The 10,207-nt window shown below is 36.3% G+C and overlaps 1 pseudogene; it reads right to left on the bottom strand.

Annotated features, from left to right (window-relative positions):
- Positions 1-676: 676 nt before the first annotated feature.
- LOC123801725 (UBX domain-containing protein 8-like) lies at positions 677-1,487 on the bottom strand (annotated as a pseudogene).
- Between the last annotated feature and the right edge of the window lie 8,720 nt (positions 1,488-10,207).

Genomic DNA, 10,207 nt, shown 5'->3' with positions numbered 1-10,207 from the left:
CTGTAGTTCTGCTTTGCATTTTCCTGATGATGAGTGATGATGAGCATCTTTTCTTGTGTCTGTGAGTCATGCGTAGGTCTTTGAAGAAATGTCTGTTCACGTCTTCTGCCCATTTTTAACTGGATTATTTGTTTTTTGGGGTGTTGAGTTTTCTAAGTTCTTTATATATGTTGGACACTAACCCTTTATCATGTATCAAAATGAACTTTAAAACATTAAAGACCTTTGAAATACCTTCAAAGTTTAATTTCTAGAAATACAGAACAAACCGTTCCTATTTAATAGACTTGAAAGAGTTTGAATTGTGCAATGTTCAGTGTGGCAAGGCGGACTGAAAAGGCAGAAAACAAAGTCATAAGACTTTTTCAACATAGTGATAAATGGTATCAGAGAGGAAAGAAATACAAATCATCGAGTGCCTTTCTGGGCACATTTTTATCTAGTTTTAAACTCATTTGGTACATTATAAGATGGCACATTCCAGAAACTATCATATGCGGAGAGCAACCCTTTTCTAATCCTTTATATCCATATGTTCCCAGGGATCTCAACATTATAGGGTTTGCTGCCTTGAGCTCATTCAAAGTATGGCATAATTTTAATGTGAATCCTTTATTGTCCTGTAAGGTCATGGCATCACTGATTTTATGGAGAACAGGTAGTTCTCCTTTCTTAATTAGTTGCTCTGCTCTTTCTCTTCCACATTGAGTACAATATCCACAGTTATTCCTATGTTCTGCAGTGACCAGCCTTCCTCCACTTCCAGAGGTCTTTTGGGAAAGGAAGTAGAAAAGCTGTATAGGGATGTGTGGTACCCGATTTTCATCACCCAGTGAAATGAGACCTGTGAACTGCAAGACTTAAAAAATCTTCTCAGGACACTCCCATTTGGACACCGTAGAGCAACAGTACCTACTTGTTCGGCTGTTTCAGGAGGTTCTTCAGGTAGATCAAGAAGCTCTTTCTGCGTGAGCTGCTCAACAGACAGTGAAATTTTGGTTAAGGTCTTAGGCAAGTTCCCTTTCTTTGCTGTTTCTCTGCTTGTGTTTTAAAAGACGTCTGACTCTCATTTTCAAGCACCAAATCTTCATCAGCCCCAAGTTCATGGCCACCACTTAACTTCTAGTTTTCACCTGTCACCTGATAAACACACTCTTTAAGTTTTCTCAGTTTCATTTCCTGGTGAGGTTTTAGAACATTCGCTATGTTTCTGCAGGTATTTTCACCCTGTGCCTCTTATTTTTTTCTGACAAGTTTTTGCCTTTTCTCATTCTTCTCTTCTTCTTTCAGATACACCTGGGACGATTTAAATGAATTAAGCCGTGAGGTAGTCACAGAAATAATTAAACAGCAAGCAGTAAGAAAACCTGGCCACACAGCAACAATAGATCTTTAACTCCTAGGTTGGGGATCGCATGCCAGAGCTCCAGATACAAGAGGGGGAGAGCATAGAGGAGGAAAATGCCAAGGACCCTATGAGACGCCATGGTGGTGGGAGCCCCGCCCCTTTTCCAAATTAACCTTTCTAAAAAGTTATTATTATATAAATCCTTTGGGCGGAAAAACTCAATGGCTTCCTCAGAATTTCAAGATAAAGCACTTACCAAACACAATTATTCACTGTCCTGTCCCTGTTCTGCCTCATCTACTCTAATTCTCCCTTAAAAACTCCACACTCACATAGACATTGCTCCAGATATACACATAGTTATTTGTAGCTCCATGGGTGAAGACTGCTATTTCAAACATCCATGTCTTCACATATGCCATTCCTTCTTCCAGAAATGCCATTTCCACCTTGCCATATGGTTCATCAATTCCCCTAAGTCTTTAGAACACCTTACAAACTGCCAGTAAGATGGCATCCTCTTACCTGTATCATATTTTACCTCTATTATAGCATTCATTACTGTGTTCGGGGCACCTGGGTGGCTCAGCCAGTTAAGTTTCTGCCTTCAGCTCAGGTCGTGATCCCAGGATCCTGGAATGGAGCCCCACAACATGCTCCCTGCTCAGCAGGGAGTCTTCTCCCTCCCCTCTGCCTGTACCCTTTCTCTCGCTCACTGTCTCTCAAATAAGTAAATTCTTTAAAAAATAATAATTATGGTTCTTTTTTTTTAAAGATTTTATTTGACACACAGAGAGAGAGACAGTGAGAGAGGGAACACAAGCAGGGGGAGTGGGAGAGGGAGAAGCAGGCTTCCTGCTGAGCAGGGAGCCCTATGCGGAGCTCCATCCCAAGACTCTGGGATCATGACCTGAGCCAAAGGCAGATGCTTAATGACTGAGCCACCCAGGTGCCCCAATAATTACTGTTCTCAACTCATTTGTCTAACAAACTAGATAGTAATATGCTCCCTTTTAGTCACATGCTTCCTTTTCTTTCAAATTCACTAGTCCAACTACAGTGCCTGAGATACAGAAATCAGTTTACGATGTTGGCTAAATGAATAAAAAATTAAGCAAAAGGATTCATTTTTGAATACCAAGATACATATATTCAGGATAACAAAATAGAGTTAGTACATGATAAATATGGCATTTACTATCAGTGGGGAACATAGTAATTATTTAATAAATTTTACCCATTTAGGGAAAAAACAAACCTACATAAACCAGTTGTGGTGTTAAAATACATATTAATTAAGGATTTTAATGTAAGTAATGAATCTATGAAAATATTACAGTAACGTGTGGATGAGAATTTTTTTTTTTAAAAATCTTAACAGTAGGGAACTATTTCATGATAATGTCACCAAAAGGAAGTTCCACAAAACAAAGTGATGAATGGATTTAACTACATAAAACTTGTGCACATTAAAAAATAAAAACAGAAGTATCACATACAAAATATTAAAAAACTATGTAAATATATATATACATAAAGGAAAACCACAACAATTTTATTATACAAAGACCTCATACTGATCAAGTTAAAAAAAATAACTCAGAAAACAAAACAAAGAGAGAATTTTAAGTATAAATGGTAATATCAAAAATATGCTCACTCTAATTACTTACCAAGAACATGCAGATGTAATGAGAGGTCTGTTTTCCTCTATCAAACATATCTAATGCTGGGCATAATATGGAGGAAGAAGGTACAAAAACTGGTGGATGGTGCTCAGAATGCAATTTGGTAGTATTTGTCAAGCCTTCAAAGTATGCATTTTCTATGAATCCCAAACAAATTTATTTTAGCTTATGCATGAGCTCAGAGATCACAGAGGTTTAACATACTCATATTTCCAATAGGGACAATTTTAAAACTGAATTGTCCAACATTACTGTATTTGTTTGATTACAATACATTCACCCAATGGAGTATTAATAAAGAGGGAGTACAACATTGTGGTTAAGAGTCCCACAGACTTATGTCTGATTCCCAGCCATACCACATAGCAGCTCTAAGTCACTGTATACTTTTCTTAACTTCTCAGCTTTAATAGTCCCATCTATGAAATGGAAATAATACTAGAACTCAACGTTTACATCAATTATATAAACCACGCAGCACAGTGTTTGACGCATAATTAACACTATTGAAGAATCCTATTAAAAACATTGAAAAATACGTTCTGATCTAGAAGAGTATTTACACTTTAACATGGGAGAAGAGCGTTATGAAACAAACACATTTCATTTAAAAAAAAGAAAAGACATAGAAACAACCTAAACACCCACTGATTGATGAATAAAGAAAATGTGTGTGTGCATGTATCTCTATTCAGTTATTATTCAGCCATTATAAAGAATGAAATCTTGAGATCTGCAACAACATGGATGCATGGATGGACCTTGAGGGCATTATGTTACATGCAACTCAGACAAAGGTAAATACCATATGATCTCACTTATGTGTGGAACGTAAAAAAAACAACAAAAATTGAGCTCATGGGTAGAGAGAATAAACTGACGGCTGCCCAAGGTGTGGGGCAAAATGGGTGAAAGGGATCAAAAGTTATAAGCTTCCAGATATAAAATAAGTCAAAGGAAATAATATGCAGCATGGTAACTATAGTTAATAATACTGTATTGCATACTTGAAAGTAGGAGAGTGCCTCTTGAAAGTTCTTATCACAAGAAAAACATTGTAACAGTGTATGATGATGGATGTTCACTGGACTTTTTTGATCATTTTTGCCATACATATACACATTGAATCCTTCCATCATACACCCGAAACCATGTTATTTCAATTCTACCTCCATAAGAAAAAGGAATGATATATAGGTCTTAAAACCTCTAAGACTGGTTTTCTTTTTCTTCTTAATTATCTAAAATGCAAATATATATATATATATATATATATATATATATATATATATGCTATTTTTTCAACAATATTTTAGTAAGGAAAACATTAAGCAATCTAAATGTATTTCCCTTCTGTTTTCAACAAGGGAAAACTCATTTTTTTTTTAAGATTTTATTTATTTATTTGACAGAGAGAGACAGCCAGAGTGGGAGAGGAAGAAGCAGGCTCCCAGTGGAGGAACCTGATATGGGGCTCGATCCCAGCACTCTGGGATCACGCCCTGAGCTGAAGGCAGATGCTTAATGACTGAGCCATACAGGTGCCCCGGGAAAACTCATTCTTAATAAGCTATTTCTTCAAAATGATAGTTAAATTTTATTAGCTAAAACAATAGTAAAAGTTAAATTTTTACTTCTTTTTCTGTAATTCATTCTAATTTACAGAACGTTTGGCACAAAAAATAAAATGTAAGGTAAAATTGATCGAGTATCAAGATAAGCATGTATTCTACAGGTATATCTTTTGTTTAATATAAAAATAGTAATTTAAGCACACTGAGAGCAACTATTATCTCTCTGTGCAACAAGGATTATTTTTGCTCAGCTCATGAAAAATCACAATGCAAACTTAAAGAGAACCAAATAAATTGGACATATAAAATGTATTTTTAAAAGATATTTTTGATGGGTTCATCTCTAAGAAATTACCACAAGCTATTATTTTATATCACTGTTGAAAAACCAGTGAGATCTCCAAGGGTATTTTCTATTACAAGTGCTACATTACGTTCCTCCCACTTCTTCAAAATATCCTCAGAACTTTGTGTTTATGGTTGGCAAATCTCACTTAAAAATAAAGAGGAAAACAGAGAGCTGAGCAAACACTCGAATACTATATTCTATACGCTATTCCACAGAATATTAAAGCTATAAAATGTGTGAGGAATGGGTTCTCTGCTCAAGTAATTATGAGAATTGTATACTATATCTACTACATTACGTATTACATACTATCTCTAAGCCCAGGGGCCAGATAGTTTTTTTTTTTTTTTAAAGCACCAGATAGTAAATGTTTTCAGTTTTAAAGGCCATAGAGTCTCCGTCACAAGCTCTGTCACTGTAAATTGAAAGCAGCCACAGATCATCTATCAACAAATAGGTATTGCTGTGTTCCACTAAAGCTTTATTCATAAAAACAGATAATTGGCTGAATTTGGCCCATGCTAGCCAGGGTTTGCCACCTCCTGATATAACCTTACTAAAGGAGGAGAAAACTATGCAGGGAAATCTTGATTTTTTTTTTAAATACATAACATTCTCAAACATATTTGAACATGGATCAGTTTTTCTATGTTACACCTAGGAACACATGTGAGGACACCGCATTTAAACTATTATGTTCTTATGTGTGCGCACAGTAGGGAGGAGGGATGGTATTGAGCAGAAAGGGTGAGTCATAAAATGACTTTTCTCTGGAACTGCATTTAATACAAACCTTAAGAGTATCAACTCTACTGCTTGAACAAGCAGCATTTAGCTGGTCAACATTATGGTAAAAATTAAGTGTGTGTCTGTTTGACTTTCCTTTTTTATTTCCATGTGCCTACTCAGCGGTTCATAAATTTAAGAACACAAAAACAGTTGCAAGTCATATCTACATGTGACACAAAACACATGTGTTTATTTTCTTAGCTCTAAAACCAGGAGCCAAATTCTAAGAAGTGTTATGTAGGACAGCTTGAATGAGTATGGATTCCCCCCCTGCCCCCCTCCTAGATCACCAGACTTGTCCAATACCCACTGATTTTCTCAAGATCAAACAGTTGAATCCTGAAAAAAGGACTTCTTCATTTCAGAGCCTCTCCCACCAGTATTTTGCCTCACTGAATCTCTTGGTATTTACATCTCTTGTATCTTTGACCTAATTTCATTGAAATGAAGTGAATTGCCCTTTAAGAACATTGTTTAAAAAATGTTCATACTCTTCTCAGTGAAATTTTAAAAAATTATATGGCATCCTTTTTCTGCCTTAACGTGATATACAATTTTAAGTTTCCCAGTTTATTACAAAGTGTAAACACACCCAGGCCAGTTGTTCACACGAATGTGGTGTTAGAGCACCTGCAGAGATACTTGTCCCTGACAGGAAAGGACTACCTGGATGATGCCTGATAACTTCAGCATTTTATCTGGCTACTAACTATTTAGACTACAGCCACATCAAAACTCCAGTTCAGGGAGTGGTGTAATCCAGGTATCTGAAACCGCATTTCAAAATTCCTAAAAATCTAAATTCATGTTGAAATTAGTCTCCAGAATTAATATACTCCTTTCTGTTTTCCATCCTTCTCCCTAGATTCTACATGCCCTTTTAAACAAGTTTGCTTATTTTTCTTCTGGTCTTTGAACATCAAGTGTCCTCTCCATAAAGCAGGACAAGAAACAAACAAACAAAAAAAAACAGTTTCAGGTGCATAAGATTAACTGATCAGGACTTTTTAAATCAAGTGCCCATTATAAACAAATTGTTTCTGGGGCTTAGAAGGCAAAAAAAAAAAAAAAAAAGGAAGAAACAAGAGACTTTATGTTCTTAGGACGAATGTGGGTCTATACATAGCACAAATTCAGTTGACGCTAACTCAGAAGAACTTGGTGTTAACAGGATATGCATGCTAAGTACTATCATGGCTTAGCAGGCCTAAAACAAGAGTGTGTAAACATAGTTTATTTGAAAAATACAGGGAACACCAGGGGGGCAATGGATACAGAAAAGGGAAAGACACTCAGAAGTACCGGACTATAAGCAAGGTATCACAGTAGAATGGAATTATTCTTGTGTGAAATTCTGAAAAACGTGTGAAACTTCCATCTCTGACTGTTTGCCCTGGATTGTTAGGGAACTCGCAAAAATCATGGGCTGAGGTAACCCAGAGTTTCAATTCCCCAGCTCTCCGGCTTCCTGCATGTGTGAAGAGAGCAGTGTGGGTTCAAGGGGTAGGGTATTAGGCACAGAAATGGAGATCCTGGCGTGTGAGTACTGCCTGACTCAGGAGCCTGAAGGGAGGGACAGCATCACAGAGAAAGAAGAGACTTTTATCTTGAAGAATCCGTGAGAGGTTACTATGAGGACAAGAGGGGCAACCAATATACAGGTAAAAGAAATAGAAAGCAGGTCATAAAAGCAGGGGTTCACTATTCTTAAAGTCTGGTACTTGATGCCCTGAACCTCTTCAGTGTAATAGTAATTATAGATGGTATGCCACTTGACAATATTGAACATTTGAGGGACACAGATCTGGTGGTTACTCTGCCAAGTTTATCTTTTCAAGAATGTTACATAAATTGAATCATATAGTATATATCCTTTTGTATCTATATCCTTTCAGTTAGCCTAATGCTTTCAGATTCATCTATGTTATTGTAAACATTATCATTAGTTTGTTCCTTTTTATTGCTGCACAGGTAAATTCTTTTTAAAGAAGTTCCATTTGGGGTGCCTGGGTGGCTCAGCCAGTTGGGCGTCCAACTCGTGATTTCAGCTCAGGTCATGATCTCAGGGTCGTGAGTTTGGGCCCCATGTTGGACTCCACGCTGGCATGGAGCCCACTTAAAAAAATTAAAAAGTTTAATTGAAAAAAATTTTCATTGAAGTAAACAAAAAAAATGGCACAAGTGTATACAATTCTACAATTTAATGCAAGGGTGACAGGTCTACATAAATATCACTTAGGGAAAAAGTAGTAGTCCATTACCAGGACAACAGAAACCCCAGGAGTACATGGAATCTCAAACTTAACAACTACTCTGCAAAGGTAACCAGGAGGCTGATATTTAAAACCGTATTTCCCTTGCAGAGTGACATCAGCAGAATGGTGGACGAGGAGGCTCCAAGTTCTCAGGCCTCCACAGAAACAAAGTTGGAGGCCTTATCCTACCAGATCTCAAAGTTTTAATTTATACATAGACACAGTGAAATATTATTCAGCCATAAAAATAATTAAGTTCTGATGACATGCCATGACATGGATGAAACTTGTAAACATTATGTTAAGTGAAATAAGCCAGACACAAAAGGTCAAATATTGTATGATACCATTTATATGAGGTCCCTAGAACAGGTGAATTCATAAAGCCAAAAAGCAGAGTAGAGTTTACTAGGGGCTGCATGAAGGGATTAGATGATTTATTATTTCATGAGTATAGAGCTTCTGTTTAGAACAGTAAAAAGTTCTGGAAATGGTTAGTGGTGACTATTATACAACGTGATGAATTTGCTTATTGGCAGTGAAGTGTACCCTTCAAAATAAATCAGTGAATTTTACATTATGTGTGTTTTACCCCAAAATATCATAGCAGCCTTTCTTAAAATTTATGTAAGGGGCCCCTGGGTGGCTCAGTTGGTTGAGTGTCTGGCTATTGATTTCCACTCAGGTCATGATCTCCGGGTGGTGGGATCGAGCCCCAGGTTGGCTCCGTGCTCAGCATAGAGTCTGCTTCTCTCCTTCTTCCTCTGCCCCTCCCCCGACTTACATGCACCTATGCTCTCTCTCTATTGTAAATGAGTAAGTAAATCTTAAAAAAATAAAATTTATGTAAACTCAATCACAAAGCATCTACTTTGTTGTAGCTGGGTTAGTATTGTTTGTACAGTTCATCCATGTCAGTACACAGAGTCGTAGTCCATTCACTCTCCTTGCTGTGTAATATTCCACCCTGGATCCAGCACTACTTACCTATCTATTCTACTCTAACAGGGTTAGCTATTGCCAGTGCTGGATTTTATAATGATGCCATGAAGCAGTATTTTAGCTCCCGTAATAGGAGAAAAAACCTTAACTTGCTTTTGTCAACACCAGTTGTCGATAAATGGGACAAAATACTGTAATTCTCAGAGGTTATTAAGCCAGTGTGAGAAATCTTAAAAGTGCTTTACCTATAGTCTATTGAAAACATAGTTCAATTTAAACACTCCCAACTTAACTTCAACCTGTGCATGACTTTAATTTTCAGATTTCTTCATACCTGATTGGTTTGAGTGTACGAGAAAATGTACATACTTTTCCTAGATACTTGTTTTTGCCCCAAATACCTCATACAGTGTTCTGAAAATTAGGTTCAAACTTCAAGAAGTGTGAGGATATTCCATGGAGAGAAAAATAAGTCAAGTTCTTACAGTTTTATGATTCAGATAAGCACTCTACTTCTAGGAAATATTTACCTAATTATTATAATAATAGAGATCTACAAATACATTTATGTGTATATACACACATCGTTACAGTTAATTAAGCAAAGTGTTAAATATATCAGTCTTTTCAAGTAGAAAAATTCTTTTATAATATCTTGCAATTTTTAGAATTCTTCTAAATTTTAATTTCAAGATTGTATTTTATAAGACAGAATTGTCAATGCAATCTTGTCAAATATATGTATAATGACAAATCCATTTTCATTTCTTCCAGGTTGTCATGAAATTACCTCTCCAAAAAGTGAGAAAATACCAATTTCTGAGAAACCATGTTAAATTAGCTTTTGAACTGTCTTCCCTCCACTTCAGGTTAAATCTGCTAAGTTAACATTGGCATGTCTTTGCAAACACTTCTATGATGATAGTTTGGATAAGAGGTGTTGACTTTCAATTCTGAAGTTACTCAGCTTGGAATCCCTGATCTGCCTGGTATCCATGGATACTGTAGACTAACCAAAGCATCTTCCATCACTGAGTAAATACACATGAACGGAGACAACTACGTTAATTAGCAATACAAAAAAGTTTAACCAGAGTAAGCAAAGAGGAAGTTAATTATACATTGTATTTTAAGATCAAGCTGGTAATTCATGTAATCTTAGAAGTTTATACAGTACATCATACAGTACTGAATATATGAAGCAGTGAGTTTAGGGGATGATTAAATTTTTTTTCTATTAGTACAAGGAGATAAAAATGATT

This window comes from Ursus americanus, chromosome X, assembly GCF_024610735.1.
Source record: "Ursus americanus isolate L20-20 chromosome X, mUrsAme1.1.p, whole genome shotgun sequence".
In the NCBI taxonomy this organism is placed as follows: domain Eukaryota; kingdom Metazoa; phylum Chordata; class Mammalia; order Carnivora; family Ursidae; genus Ursus; species Ursus americanus.
The sequence above is the reverse complement of the archived record's forward strand: the minus strand, read 5'-3'. Positions and strand labels throughout refer to the sequence as shown.